Source organism: Mesocricetus auratus, unplaced genomic scaffold (genome assembly GCF_017639785.1).
Source record: "Mesocricetus auratus isolate SY011 unplaced genomic scaffold, BCM_Maur_2.0 Super-Scaffold_100029, whole genome shotgun sequence".
NCBI lineage: Eukaryota > Metazoa > Chordata > Mammalia > Rodentia > Cricetidae > Mesocricetus > Mesocricetus auratus.
This window is the reverse complement of record NW_024429210.1, coordinates 15,677,835-15,699,087: the sequence shown is the minus strand read 5'-3', so window position 1 is coordinate 15,699,087 and position 21,253 is coordinate 15,677,835. Positions and strand designations below refer to the sequence as shown.

The 21,253-nt window shown below is 37.8% G+C and overlaps 1 long non-coding RNA gene across 1 annotated transcript in view; it reads left to right on the top strand.

The window, feature by feature from the left end:
- The window catches only part of LOC110340934, a 394,404-nt gene that overhangs the window by 50,540 nt on the left and 322,611 nt on the right, over positions 1-21,253 (top strand). The window contains exon 3 of the long non-coding RNA XR_005871771.1: positions 6,958-7,018. This is a non-coding gene — a long non-coding RNA (uncharacterized LOC110340934). The remainder of the gene's footprint in view (positions 1-6,957; positions 7,019-21,253) is intronic.

Here is a 21,253-nt window from a genome sequence, read left to right as displayed (position 1 = left end):
AAGCTGCCCACTCACACTGTTCCTCCAGCATCAGCCCTAATGTAGAACAAATAAATGGGTATGGAACTTCAATAGAAAGTGTGACATGTCTGATACACAGGAGGGCTGATGTGGCCCACTGCCACAGTCTCTGCTTCAGGCCAGAGAGCAAAATAGCCAGTTCTTTAGTCATGTATGGAAAGTACAGATTAAAATTAGCGGTACATTAGGCATCTTAAAACCAAGTGTGAGTGGCTATTTAGCCGCCTGTTATTGAAGTGTGTGTTCTTTGCTAGCAGAATTTAAGGGGTACATTCCTCCTCCTCACTTACCTATGACAATTTTCTGTGACATGATTCTGATGCTACCACAGACAACTAGGATGCTTCAGGATTACCTTTTTGGTAATGAGTCACTGTATGAGAGCTTGCCTCCAGAACAGGGCCTACCACCAGTGACTGAACATTGAGGAACAGAGTGTGCCTCACACATTCCCTCATCTGCCTCTGACTTTATCAAGCAAAAGTTTTTCATTTGGATTTGTCATGTGCCAGAATAAATGTCCAGAGTTGCTCTCTCTATTTTTTTATGTGTGACTGTTTGTTATTTCAGTTATTTGAAAATGTTTTACTAGTTATAACTGCTAACAGTTTATCTTTTGCATAGTTTGCTTAACCACGTAGCTTATCAACTTTTTTTGTTGTTGTTATTTCTAAGACAGGGTTTCTCTGTGTAGTGTCACTACCCAGAAACTTTTATTTTTCTTGATCTTGTTCCATTATTAGTTTTAGAATCTCATTTGGTGTGTGTCTATATGTGTGTGTGCCTGTGTGCACATGTGTGTGTATATTTATGTGCACCTACATGTTATTGCAAAGATCTCTAAATGTCTTGGTTTGGATGGTAATTTTCCTGAGGTCTCCATGAATGGACCTGTGCCTCATGTGTACTAGGTAAGTGCTTACCACTGAGCCCCACAAATCTGTTAACTGTGACAAAGTGCCTGCATATTATTCTTGAAGAAAGTTAGTTTCCTTTTCTTTATAGTCACAAGATGTCTACAAATAGAGCTCCCCTTAATCATTTAGACAATTTTCAGTAGCATTCTTTCTTATGTTTTTTCTCTTCTCTCTCTCTCTCTAGTGTGTGTGTGTGTGTGTGTGTGTGTGTGTGTGTGTGTGTGTGTGTGTGGTATTGGTGGAGATTAAACCCTGACCTGGTCCTTGCTAAGCATAGACTTTACTACCAGGTTATGTATATCTTCATTCCCTCTATCATCTTTAAATGAAATAGATAATATACATTTAAATGAAACAAGCAGTGCACACTTTGAGGGATATCCAGAAGAGCTTTCTAAACATGAGACTTGCTTTTGTGTCTCTGTAGCAGCAATAATGACCCTGTTTAAGAATCTGTATAATAGTGACACCACTGCTTTTAACCTTGCCCCCTTTAAATAAAGCCCCTATAACCTGCACTGCTCTTAGTTGGAGGCAAAGCCTTCACTATGGTGCTGCTTCATGCCTGGGTCTTGGTTGCTCTCCAAGGGCTGCATCTAGGAGCCTTCATTTTGATTAACAGTCTTTCTTAGGAAGTGGGAGGCAGAGACGAGCAGCTCAACCCTCTTTGAAGTGTGTGCTAAATGATTCACAGCATGTGAATGAATCAATTTCTGCATGCATTCCCAAACTTTTAAATATGTGGTCTGCCAAATCTTTGTTGGATTATATTCAATTTTTTAAAAAGCATCTTTTTGCATGACACTTCACTCAAAACAACCCACAAGTATATGGCCATTGTGGTGTGACTACAATCATGGTGGTGTGACTATAGCCTTTGTGGTGTGACTGCCTCATACTTACCCAGAGCTGTGCTTTGGGGAGAAACTGAGTACTAATTTATCATTGTATTTAAATATGTCATGCCCTGCCTCCTTCATATTATCTTTGCTATTACTATTTAGTTTGCCTCAGAAGTTCATTGCTTATTTTAAGGGAGCAATAGAAGTAAGTGAAGCTGAATTTTGGCTCCCTCCTGTGAGGAACAGTTCTGTGTCTCCGTGAAGAATGGTCACCTCTTGCGAAACGGAAGGGAAGTGCCGTTCACTTTTTTCTCCCTAGCATTCCTTTATATTACTTCAAGGGAAAATAAGACATAAGAAATTGGATTACACTCCATTATTTGTGTACTTACCCAGTGATTTTATTTTTTTAAATGTATCCCCTGTGATTGACAGTTTGGGAACCAAGTCTGAACCTCAGTGGATATGACCTCACGAGAAAGCCAATCTCTATTGAATGGCAGTTGGTGGCTTTATTTCAAGGACAGCAACACCCAAATTCAGAGGCTGGATTTTATTCTGATGACTGGTTGCACTCTGTTTCCACATAAGAGCTCTTCTCCAGATGGGCCGTCTCACTTTAGAAGGAGTTTCTCATCATTCCTTGTGTCTAATCTAGTCACAGTCAGACCTACAGTATCTAAAACTATAGAATTCCATGCTCAGAATCTTAGTGACCAATCACTCACATTCTCCCACCAAATGAATCTGATTTCACATTTGTGATTTCATCCTTCCTTATTATCATCACTGAGATCTAGTCATCCGAACCATGAAACATGCCATCGGAAAGGAGACTGTGGCAAAAAGGTAGTTCAATGCTGTGTTCTGTTTGGTCAGAGATCTTTCCAAGTCTGCTCGGCTGCATCTAGACAGGGGTCTACCATAGACTCCACGAATGAGAGATGGTTCTCACCTGTCTTTGTATCTGGGTCCAAGATGATGGAGGTGGAGTCAGGGAATCTATTGCCAGGATAACCCAACTTGCTCAAGGTTGAAAATATTGCTTTCTCGATAATATTGATCTAGACACTAATGATTCTTTGAATTGTGTTGTCTCAATCCGGAGTCAAAGCTGGGCATTCACTGAGGTCATGAATTCAGTAGTGAACTACACAAATGGACTTTCTTGAGGCAATGGTGCATTACAGGGAACCAAAGGAGCGGGGATGCAAAGCATCACATGGTCTCAGCCAGTCCCTGCTTAACCCCCACAGCTGACATCCCTCCAACCCAATGCATTTGCTTCTGCAATCCCGAGTCTCATGTCTTATGCACGGGTAGTTTCACTCCCCTCTAGTTTGGGAGTCCCACACATAGCTAATAGGGTCAGGATGCAGAGCCAGTGGCATCCACTATCAACTCTCTCTCTCTTTCTCTCTCTCTCTCTCTCTGAAATATATTTGCTTTACTGCATTTTTAGGCCCTCATTCTGTTTGGAAACTGTCCATAACACTTCAGTATGCAGAGAGCTCATCCAACACTATCCAGTGTGTCCATCTTTCTCATTTCCCCTCTTCATCTGGCTGTTCTTGCTTGCTTTCTTGGCAGGTCATCCACCTTTCTCCTGTACAAGACCTTCTGTTCGTGCATGGCTGACGTCTGGATCACTTCCCCTTGTCCAGTACTGCTTCTTTCATAGCTTGAAGTCAGCAAACAAAACTCTGAGTTCATCCCTTGGATGTGCTTTAGTAAACTGATTAGCCTCTCAGAATCTTCATTTCCTCACATATAGAAGGGGCTGTTGACTTGATGAATATGCTTAAAATATCCTCAATATGGGATTAAGGAAATAATAGTGTGTGGGAAAACCCTGTTGCACAAGTATGGGAAGCCCAATCCAAATCACCAGAATCCATGTAAAAGGCTGGGCGTGGCCATGCTACTTGTTCCAGAGTGTGGCACCTTGCAGCGAGCAGTACTGGGCAGTGACTGGGGGATCACTGGGACCTGCTGGCTACCAGCCTATCTCCAGTTCAAGGAGACCCTGTGTTAGGAAGTAAGGTGGGGAGTGACAAAGTAGTACCTATAACACCCTCCCTTCTTGCCCTTTGGGTGTGTGTAATCAAACACATATCTATGCATACTTTGCAAATATATACCCCACTGCACATGCACACACACACAAATGCGCACAAAATCAGTGACTTTGGAAACCTAGATTTTTTAAATATATGACTGAAATATCTAATTAAGACATATGATCTACATACTATCTCAAAATGATCAGGATTAGTGGGTTCAAGATAAATGGCATTGATACTGAGATTTTTTTGTTAGTTCTTAGTAGCTAGAGTTATTTTTTAAGTATACCCCATCAAGCCCCAAGGATATTTATAGACCAAACTTCTTAGCTAGTCTGGCTATCATGATTTCACTTTATGTGCTGGGCTTGTACAAGTGGCTATTGTACACCAGCCAAGATGATTCACTTTTTATCACTAGACAGAACACTTCTTTTAATGTGGTTCTATCTTGAGGGATCTGTTTTCTGCTACCAGTTAAATACCAGTGGCACAGGAGGTGGCATGGATGCATTGAAGATTCCCAGATGAGTGGTTCAAGACTGTTTAAAAGTCAGAAACTTGGCTTGTGATGGGAAACACAAGTGGATCGTTTCACAATAAACCTACCTCACTTGTTTTTTCTATTTGCTGCTTACCTATAACCTTAAATACCAATGTAGGCAGGGATAGAAATTGTGCCACACACAGAGGATCGCTGACTTTTCCTCATTCTTTCTATTGGTGCTTGTCACCTTTTCTAACAGTTGTGTGGGTTTATATGTGTTTCTTAGCTGAGAGTTGGGGTAAGAAAGAGGAGTATTTGGAATGTCATACCCAGGGATATATTGCTGTCAAACATATTATTGAAGTTGGGAAAAATGAAATTGAAACAAAGAATGCCTGCTACTTTAACTCATTTTAAAAAACATAATGTTCTTTACTTGCTGACTAGAAATATTGTGTTTTCAGAGAAGAGAAAGTGCTAATCTAGATAGGAGAAAATGTGATGATTTACTATGCAATGATATGAAGTAAGAGTCTTTTAAATTGAATATTTCAGTTTGTGGAGAGATAAGCGCTTTGTATGAAAAACGGTTTTTCTCATCAGGTGGTGAGTATTGCTCTCAAATTGCAGGAAAGTAAAATCGTCTTGTCACTGAAGATTTTCTTATTGACATCTTTAGCTTGTCTTTATGCCAGTAATTAAATTGCTAATTATGTATTTCTGTTACAGTGGTCATGCTTTTATTACATAATTGCTTCAAGTTTAGCACAAATCACCAACAATATTTATTTAACCTTTTTGTTCATTAGATAAATTTTAATATATAAAAACTATGGAATGACTTCATTGACTCTGTTTTGATTAGCAAAATCAAAGGAATTCTAACCTTTTTTATAGTCATCTGGGTTGTTGGTCATGTTTTCAATCAGGTTTCTGGTAATTATTAATTTGGGCAATAGCAATCATTTAAAATAGAAGGAGAAAATACAAAGGAAACTGTTCAAAAACATAAGGCCTGATCTAGAAATGTAAAGTAATCTTTACTGACAATATTGGAAATATGAAATTAATAATTTGATAATTGATATTTGATTAACTTATGCTAATTTAGTCACCAAATCCCCTCTCCTCATGAAACATAGGCAGAATTTTGTCAGAGTTTCAATGTATTCATGAATTTTTCTTATTTGTTTATTTTACACAAACCATAAGAGACATTTTTCTCAGTGAAGATTGCCTCTTTATTTTATTTTGAAATATTTGTATATTTATTTCATTAAATGAGATAATGCTTTTTCTTATTAACATAATTTCCAGTACATTAAACATATTTCTCCACAGACAGAAGAGAGGAATCAAATTAAATGACAACTAAATCACTTGCAGCAATTTCAACTGTTAAAAGAAATAAGTGTCTCTGTTTTCTTTGTGATCACAAGATGTGCTGTAAAGGGAAATGAAATCCTAAAGAAAGAAGAGAAAACATAAAGAAATAATGACTGACTTATTGCAGCAATACCACTGAGAGAAGAAAAATTCACTGCAAATAAAAGGAAAATAATATAGTGGATTTGAAAGTTACCAAAATTCATTTCTTATTGATGAGTTCAGTGGAAGCTTAATGCTAAGTAAACTGATGAAAAAAATCAATGCAATAAACTATGAATGATGAAAGTTGAAATAAATACTTTGCGCATGGAGGGCCATTATTCTAAATGTCTAATTTTTTAATAATTCATGCCTTTCTGTTTATAAAAAAAGAGGAATTATTGCTTGGTGAACTCAAAATGCATGTAAAAAGCTTCTGCTGGAATCCCACACTTGGTAATAAGCACAAATGATATCTATGACCTTCTGATTTTAGTGTCACATCTGGCTTTCATGTGGGTGTGTCAGGGCAGGGTGAGTTTGGGTGTGTGCTAATGTAACTTATTCAACCTTTAGGTGTTATGGAATACAAGCTGCTTTCTAAAAAATTGTGATTTCTAGATCCTAGAAAAAGGAAAACCTCAGAACATATGTTACATGTATGAATTAATGTATGTATAGCAATGTGTGTAGTACATATATCAAGCTTATAGGTGTTCTGGAGGAGACTAGTGCCTTCTTGGGGAAATCAACACTGATACATACATGCAGAGTATGTATTTGGGGTGTTGATTGTTAATTTCAATATTTCCCTAATAGTCATTGTGTTTAAATCAGATCACACAGACTACCTGGATCTGAATATTTTCAGGTTAGGTGATCACTTATTTTCTCTTTTGACACATCTTAAAAATGTATAAGTGGTTAATCTACTAAATTAATCAGACGCTGGGGATTCTGTAAAGAGCTTATCCAACCATTTTTCTCAGATTGCTCACAAATGATTCCACCATCTACCACACTGACCCTGCCAAGCTCCCCTTCAAACCCTGGAGTTTCCCCTGTCATCCCTAGCGTGCTGCACCTCGGCTTTCTCTCCCACTTTCTTTGTTTTGATTCTCTCTCCAACATGCTAAGAAGCCCTTTCCCGAGGCCTCCGTCTTTTCCTCTTTATCTTCTGTCCCTTTCTACTACCTAACCCTTACCCTGCCCACTGGAAATTAGAATTCTAACATGATTTCTCCTCTTTTGAATTACAGACTCGTGAGAGTATTGCCTTCAGAAAACATCCAACTGCCACTCCAGAATGGGATAAGTAAGGTAATAATCGCCACTCCTCTCTACTTGCACAGACTCTTTATTCCAAAGGTCCGCAGCTTCCCACCCAGTACCACCTCTCAAACTGATTTTGCCTTAGTATGGGACTTTATGAGAGTGTGTGGGAACTGCAAAGCAAGCAATTTTCTAAGTCAGGGCTGGCCGGAGTTGGTGGGTCAATGGCAACATTCAGGAATCCTTTCATGTGCCTACTTTGGAAATACTTCCTCTTGTCGTTCACTTGGGTTGCAGGGAATAAGGCAAAAGTGCAAGGCACATGCAAGAGATTTTGAATTATGCATTAAGCTGATAATGTCTGGGCTTGCAAACGATGTCAATAAATAACTAGGCTGGTAGGAGGAAGGCATTTACCTCCCCAGAGCAGGGGGTACCACACGGGGAGAGAGCTAGAGGAAGACCAGGGGAAGGGTGAATGGGATCATAGCCTTCTGGCTTCCTCTGATGAAGAAGAGCTATGAGTAAGTTAATATTGAAACTGTTGCCTAATGTCTATTTGCTTTTCAAATAAGTTAGCTTCTCTCTCCAGTAGGGTCCCTTGTCTGTGCTTGTGGTAGAGTTAGCCCTTCCTCATATGATGCCTTATGTAAAGGAGGGAGATTCTTCTGATGGGGTCCACTAAAGACTTCTTTAAAAAGTTTAGAGTTTTCATGATGAAATTTGGGGACATTCTTATGAATGTTAGTAGTTCACTCAAGTTTTCACTCCATCTTGTATTTTTAATTGATTAATATATATTCTAAAAGCAGAAGTTGAGCCAGTTGAAGAAACAGAAGGATTAAAGGAAGGTTAAAATGATATCCCCAGTGTAGGGTACAACTGATGGGAACCAGACCTTTAATATTTTCATCCCTTTTCCTACTTTAGTAAAATACACAGATGAATTTGGTTGCTTTTATTGTGTGTATTGATCACGGAAGTCTGTCTTTGCAAACATACACACACTTTACAAAACGTTGTGTAGGAGTTACATAGTATTAGGGGAATGCTAGTAGAAGGACAACTGCATGTTTGCCTATATGCTCTCCCCCCCCCATAGGAAAAGGACACCATTTGCATTTCATCATTTTCCAAGTACGGGCAGTTCAGTAAAGAGTACAGGCCCATCCTATCTGCTTACACGCATGCATACACCAACAGATTAAAATGGATCTGGAAAAACACCCTTCTCCTCAGAGAGTCATATCAAGCAGTGTTTAAATTAAATAATTTGCATAGTGTGGGGAATAAAGCTTTGGTATCAGTATGTGGAGGTTTTCTTCCCTAGGGACACCTGTGCCATTTAGTACAAATCTGGTGCATCCCAATGAGGCACAGGCATGCATCCTCTCACGAGAAGAGAGGTTTTATTTTACATCTAAATTTATTTGTTTCTCGGCATCATCTTCCATTTCATATTGTGCCAAGGTGGAAACAGGAGACAACCTACGTGTGAAATGTTGAGGTCGTTCAGATCCAAGCAGCAGCAAGCCGCAAGCCGCAAGGCTATGTCTTGAGTGATTAGGCAAGAGGAAGGTTGGTGCCTCCTGGCATAAAGCCAGGTATCCAACGGCTCCTCCCGGGAGTATGGCTGTGATCACAAGCATATTCAAGTTCAGTCAGTGTTTGATTTTGCCCAGACCATTGCCCGGTGAAGAAAGAGGGGCTGTTACTGTGATGAGATCATGTGAGTGACAAGCAGATAAATTAGTTGATTTTTTTCTACTTGTTCTGCTCAACTAGTATCTAGTCTCAGTTGAACAGTCAAGAAGTCATTTCTAGTGAGAATAATAAGTCGTGTCCCCAGCTAACTCATTTCTCCATAATCTGATGTAGTCTTCTCCTCACAAATGGATAAAACATAGCTCTCCACAGTAAAGACTGTGAATGAAATATTAAGGAGAGAGAAGTTGAAGGTGGGGGGGAAGAGCCCTACCCAGGTACAGAAACGCTTGCAAGGTCCTGTTTTTGAAAACTAAAGTGAAGACAATTGTTTTCCTTCAGTTTTCAGGTTAGTTTAATACCTCTTAGGACTCTATTTATTCCTTATTTAAAAGAAGTATTAGCAAAGACTAGTAACAGATACAGGAACTCTGAGTTTCTTCCCATCCTATCAACAACCATGCAACTTTGGCAGATTGCTGTCACCATAACAAGATACCACAGACCCAGTGGCATAAGTGACAAACTGATTTTATCTAGCTTCCAGAGCCTGAAAACCTAGTAACAATTGGCAGGGTTGGCATCTCCCAAGGCCTCTACTTTTGTTTTGCAGGTAGCTAACTTTTCTCCATGTATAAATGTCTGCTTTGGATAAGCACGGCCCTCATGCCACTTTAAGAGCCATCATGAAACTCCCATTATTGGTTTTAGAATGACCTTATCTCCAATTACAGTAGTAGCATTCTGTGATTCTAGTACCTGGGGCATCGAGTTATGAATTTGGAGAGTACACCTTTCAGTCTACAACTATTCTACATAATAGTTGGTAGGACATTTATTTATTCCCTGCTTGTATTTTTTGGTTTAATCGGAGATTTATGCAACCTTCATTCTCTTCTGCATTTTTATTGGTAGTTGAAAGTATTGTATTCAATTATTGGAGTGTTGTGTTTTATTATCTTAAAAACTAGAATCTGGGTGACAGAGAGGAGGCCTTGGGTAGGGGAGCAGTATTTATTCCTGGCATACAGAAGGACTCTGGGAACCCATACCATGTGGAGGGATGCTCTCTCAGCCTAGACACATAGGGAAGAACCTGGGCCCTTCCCGGGATGATGTGACAGATTCTGAAAATCCCTCATAGAGGCCCTTGCCCTCTCTGGGGAGCAGAGGAGGGATAGGATAGGGGTGAGGGGTTGGGAGGATTAGGGGGTGGAGGAGGAGGGGAGGGAGAGAGAACTGAAAGTGACATACATAAAAAGTTAAATAAAAACAAAGCAGAATCTAGAAAGAGGTTAAAGTTTATTTATGAAAACAAACAAAGATTACCTGATATTCTTTTCTTTTAGGAAGGAAGTCTTTTTTTTCATTGTTAGAATAGCCTAATAGCTGTTCATAATCTTATCATGGGGGTTAAAAAGCAGTTATGACCCATCTGTGCTACATGACAACTGACATAGAACTTGGCTACATTGTTTTCCTGATGCCTACAACTCCCCTGTATATCTTCAATGTTAGAACTCCCATGGGTTACTGAGAGTATTGAGGTAGTAAATATAAATGCTTAACATGCTACCTGGCTCATAGTCATTGGCCAGTATTCAAATAATATTCAAATAATTCAAATAATATTCAAATAATATTCAAAATAACCACAGACATGCTTCTTTCATTGTATCATGGTGCTGGATAAAATGTAATGCCTTTCCTGGGTTTCCTTTACTTACAGACTGTGTCCTGAGCTAGAGCTATTTTCTTTCTCTGTTGTTTGAGAAGACCTTGGTAGAGACTTGGATTTGTAATCTGTGGATATTGTACCAATAGACTTTATTATCAACTTTCATTCCCTTCAATACAACCTCTATTCTGCAAAGCAGAAAGAGGAGTTAGAAGGACAGTGAAAAAAAGTGGTGTGGGCCCTGTGATAGCTGTATGTCACATAAGAACTGTAGGATTTCTCTGTGGAGAATCTCAGGCTGTACAGCACTCGTGCACAAACTGTCATCCTGTAGTTTGCAGCCATAGTATCTTCCCATCTCCTGGAGACAGTATTTCAGTCCCTGAGTCTGGGAGGTTCAGTCTTTGGGCTGGGCTGTCAACTGGAATAGCCCAAAGAAAATGTTTTGCAATGAGTCAAACTCCTTTTTTGATGTGACAAAACATTGCCATTAGCCCTCGTAATGCTCTGTGCCCTGTAGTCACCACGCATCATCAGCACTACTTTACTTTTAAGTTCTTTGAGACACGCACCCACTTAGATATAGAATGGTTACCAAGCAAACACAAGCACCATTTTCAAATGACATTTCTGAAGCAGCTTTTGATTCTGTAAAATCCTAGGAAAATCAATACCAAGATCCTGCCCTTGAATTTTGAGAGAAGTTGGAGGTTAGAAATACATTTTGAATCAGATTTTTAAAAAAGCAGTTGCAGGCAACTCAGGCAAGATGGCAAAGAGGGGACAGACAACAGATGTTCCATCAGTATTCTTTCCATGAGGATCACCCTGGTGGAGGCTGAGTTTCTCACTGTCCATCCTCCCATAAGCCCATGAGACAAGTATATCATCTGCAGGCTGGAGCTGAGCAGTGGAATAAGACTGTCAGGGTCAAACCCTAGTACCTGGGTTCCACTATAGTCCATGGCCACTTACTGTCTGCAGGTGAGTGAAAACAAGAACACCTAGGAGAATTTTTACCACACTTTCTCATACACATTTAAAAAAATGAGAGAAGAAAAAGATAAACTATAGGTCTTACCATATGAATATATTTACATTTTAAAGCCAACTAGTTGGGAAATACAACATGAGAGCTGAAAACAACTGTGGTTTACTTATAATATGAAATAGCTTGTATCCATTAGAAATGATAGCTTTGTATAGATGAAAATCCACAAAATATGAAGTGAAAAATGAACCAAAAATTATGGATAACTTGCTACAGTTTACTTATGGTTATATAAAACATGTCCTCAGAATAATTAAAATAAAGAGACTAAATAGATATGCCTACCTTTAAAAATACTGTGAAGGACAGCTACTGTATGTATGGTAAGGGCATCTATTCATATTTCCGCTTGTATTGATAGCTGCTATGTTGATTTTTAATTATAAACATATATTATGTTTTTATTTTAAAGTGACTATCCCCAAAGTCGCTAAAACTGTTGATAAGTTTTATGTGAAAAAAATAGGTTATGAATGGAGACTTTAAAGGTGATAATTTCCTTCCTGATTTATTCATATTTCATTTACTAAATATTCTATGATGAGAATTCATTACTGAAATATGCTGAATAAAAATTCCAAATGTTTAGGAAGTTCCTGAGACATTCTGGCAGTTAGCTGAGCCTAAGGAGAATGGCTAAGGAGATACACCTCAAAGGACTCAAAGGCAACATGAGCTCAGAGTTTGCATACGTTCCTAAGGTGAGTTTTGGAGAGCACACTTTTTTCTTTTCGTGCTGTGAGTCCTAACTCACAACTTGCCTTTGGCTTCCTGATTTTCAGTCCACTCTGGTAAATGCTCTTGGAAGCAGAGAGAGCCCTCTCTCTTTGGATAGTGTTCCATGCTTGTGGAGGCTCCTGTATTCTCTGTTTCTTGTTTACACTGCATATGACAGGTGTTGTAATTTCAAACTCAGTGGCAGCCGAGTTTGCACAGAACTGTGGATTATCATCAGAGAGCCCATAGCTGATTCCTCGCCTCTTCACTCCTTCTTTCTTGTATTTTCTTTCTGTGACGGACACAGCACAGAGTGTTCAGGTCATTGAAATCTTTGAAAAGAGATATGATTACCTTTCCTACCTGAGTGCCTTCTTTTCTATCCTTGGAAAGCAAGGCCAGATTTGTGTGTTTTTTAAAAAGAACCTTGAATTAATCTGCATAACTGAACAATCCAAGTGCCTGCCTCCTGTCTTCCTGACATGTAGGTATGCCCAGCAAATGTTTGTCCACTTAATGAAGCCCTCAGTCTTGCGTTTCAGAGCTGTTGGTACTGGCTCAGCACAGTCTCCTCCAGGAAGAGCTGTGACATCTGATCTATTTCCCTTTTCTGCTCACTGGTTCCTTGCAGTCCCATTTTGTCCTCTGCCCTTTATATATTTCTTGTTTTGAGGTTAGATTATGGGTAAATTGTTATATCCCTTGATGGCTACTAAAGAACTACTCAGTAGTGAAAAATATACAATATACAGTTGTGGCTTGTTTGTATCTTGAGGATCTTGGTTACTTTACAGATGTTGAAAGCTCAATGAAGCTAGAATGCCTAACTGTTTCATCATTAGATGTACCCTTGGTTCCATTTCCCTTGCTTCAAAAGCAGCTGAAGGAATGAGAACTGATGTAAGGGATGAAAAAACTCTTTAATAATTAGGATTCATTTACAACTAGAACATTTTATTAATTACATATTGTAGTCGCATGGAGAGTCACAAAACCAGTTGTGCACATCTGTATTCAGAGATTCGTAGACAGAAGACAACGTAAACCGAAATGTTCAAAGCTGCTCAAGTGGAACCTGCAAAGAAGATAACAAGAAGGATTCTGTTCTCTGTATGATTTGTGAACAATGCTAAGTAAATATTCATCATTAATATATAATAACTGTTGCTTTTGGCAGTTCACTTTTCATTTAATTTGATAATGTGTCCAGTAAATGAAGTGGTACAGGCTACAGTGTTTTACCAACACAATTGCATATTTTCAATCATTGTTAAATGAAGGCAGCTCAAGGCAAAGCTCAAACCCCCACTAGTTTTGTGTGTGATAAAAAGAGAAGGCGCTATCAATCTTTATTGTCTGTCTCGCTTACTGTAATTGCATTCAATAGTCCACTGATTCTGTTGTCTGTGCTAATGTCAGGGATAGAAGAGGCCAGATGCTCAGACTTCATCATATGCATCCAGTGGCCACTTTGATGCGTTGGCAGCGAGTCACTGGGTTTGATGATAAATTGTTAACGCTATAGATTATGAACAGCTGAACACTGCAAGTGTACACGGAGGAAACTTCTTACCTTGTTTTAAATCTGGCATCATGATGCTAGCTAAAGGGCGTGTCATGTATTATTCAGATGCACTGGAAATGTGCCAATGACTCATTGTGTCCCCATGAATAGTAAAAGCAACAGCAGCGGCAACAACAACATCAACAAAAATCCACAGTAATTTGAACATGGCATTAGTGGTCCCAAGATTATGAAAAGCATTTTGAAATACCATTTAATAGTTTTGATTATTAAATGAACAAGAAGAAAGCATCTGAATTGTATTCATGTTCAACCCATATTAAACATATTGTCTTTGGTCACTTCTGTTACTTTAGCCCAGAATGAAGATGTTTTCCACAAACAAACCTGTTTTTCATTAGTTAAAGCTCATAGTTTCTTTGCTTGTAAAGAGACATATATTGGAGCTAGAGTGAAAGCAGCATGGTGCAATTTTGGCTAAAATTTTGTTTCATATACTTGGGATTGCCCTCAAGAGATGTAGGCTTTTTGCAAAGACTACAAGACTTATTATTATTATGAGTTCATGTGACAGCTGTGAACGTCCAGGATTATGATTCTTCAGTTATTGGGCATCTTTTAAAGTTGCTTCAAGAAACTGAGATATCCAGGCCCAGGACAACAACCCACTCTAAAGATGCTGAGGGACCGCCCTATTTTTAATGGAAAATTTTGCATACAACCAAAGGCTAGCCTTTCTCCTTGAAGGGATTACTCTTGTAGCCTTTGATCATGAAATACTTAGGTTTTCCTGAAATATGTGTAAGAAATATTCTTGTTTATATAGAGTCTATAGAACTCTCTATATGATATAGACTATAATACATAATATAGATATATAGACTCTATAATATAGAGTGAGACACATATAATTCCCTAAATTATAGACTGAGACAAAAAAAAGTCTTTTTCCCAACTGGTGTGTTTTCCATTTTAGTTAACGAAGATTTTATAGCTCCCTGTGTGTGTAATTCTCCATGTTCTACCAGTTAAACCCCAAAACTCGATCATGGTTACTTCTATAGTGGAGATTTTACCTGTGTTCTTTCTCATTAAAGCTTCTCTTGTTACTTTGTGTAGCTTTTAATGCTCTTCTCTTATGGCAGGATTCGTTTGTAAGGTGATAAATAGCTGAAGAACAAAGAAAACAAGCAGGTTTTAAGGGCAGATCTCTCAAATATGTAACTGTAGCACTGGGGTAAAGACAAGTCAGTCCTGTGACCCTAAAGGACTCTTGTTGACCGGTAAAATCATGTGTGTCTCTTTTAGACTCATGTCTTCATTTCTTTTCCCTTTTTACATTGAAATTAGAAACAAGCTTGTTTACATGTCAGTACCAGTTCCCTCTCCCTCCTCTCCTCCCCTGCCCCCCACTGACCCCCTATCCCATTCCAGATCTGCTCCCCAGGGAGGGTGAGGCCTTCCATGGGGGATCTTCAAAGTCTGTCATATCATTTGGAGCAGGGCCTTGGACCTTCTCTGTGTGTCTAGGCTGAGAGAATATACTTCTGTGTGGAGTGGGCTCCCAAAATCCATTCGTGTACTAGGGATAAACACTGATTCACTACCAGAGGCCCCATAGACTGCCCAGGCCTCCTAACTGACAACCACATTCATGGGGTTTAGAACAGTCCTATGCTGGTTTCCCAGATATCAGTCTGGGGTCTAGGAACCTCCCCACTTGTTCAGGTCAGCTGTTTCTGTAGGTTTCTCCAGCCTGGTCTTGAACCCTTTGCCCATCAATCGTGGGCATAACAAAAATCATCTAATCCATAAGATTTTGGGAAATATCCAATACATATACATGAATTAAGCATGTAATAAATGCTACCTGTGGTGATAATCACCTTTTCATAAGAGCTGTGGGAGACTTGATTCCTAGCACCCATTGGTCACCTCACAGCCATCAATAACTCTAGTTTTAAGGAATTTATTGCTCTCTTCTGGCCTCTGTAGGCATTGTACACTTGTGGTGCATATACAAAAAAGCAGTAAACACATGTGTACAAGGAAGAGGAGGAAGTGTGACTTTAATATCATGTCTTACTTTAGTGGTGCCTAAAATTACAATTATCCCTCATCTCTGTCTGATTTGACACCATAACTGGTCCTACACAAAATAGGATTACACATTTAATTAATCAGAGTGAAATCTTCATTTTGTAAAATCATGTTATCTTATATTTGAGGTATCAGGTTTTTCTATGTGAGATGAATCATTAAAAGCTATATTTACACAAGAGTTGTAGGTACTCTTGGCCTACAGGGAGATGTGGCTCTTCTTCATTCCATGCAAGAAGGAATTCAGCCCATGTGGGCACAGCCCCCTCTAGTTTGGATACTCTTTTGATCTGTGTTTTCATCTCCTGGTTTTCTTCACCTCAGTGGCTTTACCTTTTCAGCCATCTCTGCTCACTGCCAGTCCTGGCTCACATTCTATGCGACAGTATCCATGTCTTGACTTCGGTTTCTTATTGCTCTGCTATACACTCAACCCAGTGACTCCATTAAGTCTGGGGCCTGTAAATGCCACGTACAGACTGGCTGCCCCGACACCTCCTCTTGTCTTCAGTGTGAACTCTCTCTTCTAGGACTTCATATTTACATATCTCACTGTTGATTTGCTGCCTTACCATACACGCACAGGAGGTATCTAAAACTTACTTGGCATGCCCCATCCCCAGGCCTTCACATTCCGTTTCATATATATTACAGGCAGGTTCCCTGCACGTACTCTGTATTTTGTGTTCTTCAAAAACACTTTCTTTGCTTTTCATGATCAGCGTACAAGCATCAGAAGAGCACACACATTCTCATCTGTGTTACACCTGTTCACTGATTTGTGCATCTTGTTTGAGACTGCAGATTTAAGTCACATTTCCTTGCTTTGAGTGCTTCCATTGACACTTATGACTGTCATTTCACATTAGTTGCTTTGCTCTGGATAGCCTAGTTTTCCCAAGTGATAATAGATCTATTGTAATGTCTTCTCAATCTCTTGTGAAGAAAACATGTAAAGCATGTATGATTATCAAGACTTTCATGAGTCAAAACTGTCCTGTGTTGTGCATGCTCTGTGAAAAGATACACTATTTAATTCTCATATCCTGTTGATAATTTTTGAATTTCTTCTAGTATTGATTTATAAAAAGGTTTTATAGCATTTTTCATTCTCTCTCAGAAGAATAACTATGGTATTTATAATGTTCAAGCAAATGATCTGGTAACAATCATGTTGTCATTTAAATGTCTAAAATTGATGTATTAAATCTGAAACTTTACTTTCTAAATTTTACCACATTAACTCTGGCAACATAAATGGTGAAATATTGTTGGCCTTTTACCTTGATATAATGTTGGAGGCTGATGATTATTTCCCTCTTATTTAACTGTGGCACCATTAGGGAAGAGCCAAAGACATAGCTGAGTAAAATGAAGAATTAGTTGTAATTCAAAGTGTTTTTATTTGTGCTTCCAGACTTTATTCACGTTATGATGTGTATTTGGTAGGCACTATCTTATATCATTATCCTGAAAGAAGGGCTTGTGAAAAATTGCGGTTTTGAGAAGCAGTCTGGGTACTCTTTAATATTGTTCCTGTAATTCAATTGCTATATCGAAATTGATTGTTTCAAGTTTGCTGAGTATATTTTGAAACAAAATTAATTTTTAAAATACAATTCTAATTTCTTGGTAAACAGACTTTTGTACAATTTTTAGAATTTTCTGCATATATATATAAATGATATTGCCTGATAAGGATAATTTTACATATTCTTTTTCCAACTGGGTGGCTTTTATTCTTTCTCGTGTTATTGCAATGTAGAGGATGTCAGGTAAAATGAGGTGGTAATAGTAGAAGCCCTGATCTTGTTCCAATTCTGCAGAGAACGTTCAGTACATACCGTTAAATACCACGCTAGTTGTGAGTTTTAGCTGATATCAGGTTGAGATAGCTACCTTCTCTTCTAGTGTTTTCATTCTGATGTCTTTTTAATTATTGGTTCAATGTTACATTTTGTCATTTCTTTACCCTTTTACTCTATTGCATTTATGTTTTATTCTGCTCACTTAATGCTTTTGCTGATTAGTTTTCAAATAAAAAAGTAAATTAGTATTTAAATTATAATTATCATAAATAAATACTTGACTATAATGTATTCTCTTTTTATATTGTTTACATTCTGCTTGCTAATTTTTTGAATAGAGTTTCTGTCTAAATTCATAAGTATTACCAGCCTGTAGTTTTCTATTGTTTTTTGCTTTCTTATTTTTTTCTGGTAATTGAGGCTCTTTTTTTAGGTACATATATATTTACATTTGCCACATCTTTCTGATAAATTAAGTATTTTGCTATTATTTTCATTTGCCCTAATGGGTCAGTTCTTTACCTTTCTTTTAAAAGCACATGTTAATTCTTTAAATGTCTTAGCCACTTTTCCATTGTTGTGGTAAAACACAATGCTCAGAGCAATTTATAGAATAAAATTTATTTGTGTCTTACAATTTCAGAGGGTTAGAGTTAATAACTGTCATGGGGTTTAACTTAGCAAGCATGCAGGCATAGTATTGGAGCAATAACCTAGGAGCTCCCATCTGATCCACAAGCACAAGTCACAGAGTGTAAAAGAAAAATAAGAATGGGTTCTTGAGACCTGAAATCTTTCCTTCAGTGGCACACCTCCTCCAACAAGGCCACACCTCCTGACCCTTCCCCAACAGTTCCACCACCCGCTGACCAGACCAAGTATCCAAACCCATAAGTCATTCCCATTCAGAAACTACAATAAAATATTGAGTTTTATCTTGATATTTCCATACAGGTACATATTATACTTTGATTATAGTGTTTTCCAGTATTAACTTTTAATGTTTATTGGCATTTTGAAACTGAAAAGACTAATACAATTTCATTAATATTAATACTAATACACAACTATAGCTTTCTAAATTCATATATCAAAATTTGCTTTGTTAATAAATTCAAGAAAAATATACTATCTACCCAAAATGTTAAAATTACAATTTTATTATGAAATTTTGAATATCTCTTAACTTTTTTCATGACATAAAACTAATTTGATTTTTTTATCAGCTATTTCAATCCTCTGGACTTTTCAAAGTATAGCCCTTTTAATTACTTTTCATTTATTTATTTTTCTCTAGTTGTATGTCTCTATGTTTATAGCTACATTTAGAGGTTAGAGGACAACTTACAACATTTGGTTCTCTCCTTCTACTATGTTTTGCGGATTGTGGGTTCTAGTGATCAAATTTGGGATTTCTGGCGTAGTGGAAACTCCTTTACCACTGAGCAGTCTTACTGATCCAAGGTCAGTCCTTTTATTTCTGTTAATGTTCAGTTGTGTTGAACTCTTTGTTTCTTATGCATTTTTACTTATAAATTATGACCTCTCATACTTAGAATGCCCCTGTCCTAGGATTCCTGTGCTTCCTGAATTACACTTGCACATCTACAAAGTACTTTTGCATTTTTTTTTACTGGATATCCCAAGGATATCCTGATTTGTTGTCAGTTTTACTAACTCCATGGTTTCTGAACCCCTAACCATTGGATCAAATTAAAAAAATATTCACTCATTCCCCAGAATTTTTCTCTGACCTAAATCCCAATAGGATCTAAAAAGAAGTTTTTTATTATTGTCTAGTGTTAATTATTAGACTTTTTAGTCTACTAGTGATTAATCCTATGAATACACTTTCTTCCTGTTGATAAAAGGGCAGTAGTTGTCTAAACTCTAGACTTTCTTCTGTAGCTAAGTGTTTTTCCTTCAATTTCAGTAAATGCTCAAAGCCAGGTTGCTAGACTGTGGAGTGAGAATTCCAAGGGTAACTGGACCCAGTCCTTCCTAAGATGGGGCATAAGCTGCTCACTCTGGTTTTCATTTCTGGCTCTGGGAATAACACTCATCCAGTTGTATTTTGTTTTTAGCAGAGGAAGCTGAGAAGTCGTACTTTTTCTGATGTAATGATGAAACTGGGAGACTCATTGCACTTTTTTTGGTACAATTACATTTCTTAATTTTAATGCTTGAACTTAGGGTTTTTTATCCATAAATATTAAATGCAAGGACTGGGAATGTAGACGAGTGTTGGGGCCTTTACGGAGTATGCACAAGGCCCTGGATTTGATCCCCAGTGCTCCATAAATACCAACAGAAATAAAAAGTAAATAAAGGAAAAACCAGTAAGAGCCATAGTTATTCAAATCTTGATGCTTGAGACTTTTGACACATAAAGGTAATAGTGGTAGTTCATAAGCTGTATTAGTACTTTAATATTCAAGCTGAATTATTTCATATTAATATGTGTATTTCTTTTTGAATGAAATCATATTCTCTTAGTACATTAATAATGCTTATGTAATACTGAATGGAAATTGTAGTTCCTTGTAACATCGGAGACCAAGATATTCTTTTTAACTAGTACTGATGACAGAATTTCGCACGGAGTATTTTTAGTGTTTGGATTCAACACAATTCTTTTCTTAATATTTTCATAGTACTTACATTTTTATAATTCTGCTCAGTAATGTTTAATTGTTTTATTACATTACTAGCCTATTTGTACTATATCTTGCATTTCTGCTAGAGATAGATATTTCTTAAATATGAACAAACTTAGTAGTAGCATCAGGAAAAATTAGTAAAAGTAGTCATTGTTACTATGAGACCTGAATCATTTTCTTGGGAGGCTGTTTTGCTGCTTTGCTGTTCATGTCTTCAGTTTCATTCATAATCCTAAGCACACAGTTTCTGTTAGTTAGTTTTTCGTCATTTAGAAAGGGACATAAATGCTATTTTCCTTTCTTTATTTAATTCAAATACTCTGCATGCCATCCCTTCCCAGGATTCTTCTAATATGGACTTTGATGATGACCCATAACTCTGTGACCTGATGATATGAGCTCATTTGCCTTTGGAGACACGTGAATCAGGGAACATCTTCCATCTCTAGTTAACTTTAGTGTTTATTTTTCTTGCTTTTTGGAAACGTCCATGTTTTTGAATCTAAGTTATTTGTGTCAAACAGCACAGGAGAATTGAGACTCAAAGCCCAGAACTTCAGTGGTTTTCATACAACTTTATCAGTTTCAATAACTTAATTAGTCTCTGTCTGGGCATGTGTATATTTATGTGCGAGCGTGCGTGCGTGCGTGTGTGTGTGTGTGTGTGCACGCGCGCGTGTGTGTGTGTGTGTAGGGAAAAGTAATCATTCTATAAGTCTTGAATCATTTCTTCTCATTGATACTCATTTCATTCACTTGGGGTAGAGGTTTGAGTCGTTTAAACAGGTCTGTTCATTCTTCAATAAAAATCTTAACCCAAATTTTGTTTCCTCTTGAGCAAGTTCAAGTGAGTAGACTTTTCTCTCAGACTCGATAAATATCTCTAAAAGAGATTAAATACCTCTCTGCTATACTGACCAACAGTACCAATTGACATAAATAGTTTGCTAATTCAAATGGCTTACAGATATGTAGTGTTTCAATAGTGAAGTGCTAGGAATGGGAGGTATAATTTAGAATGAGGGTGACCTCACATGGCA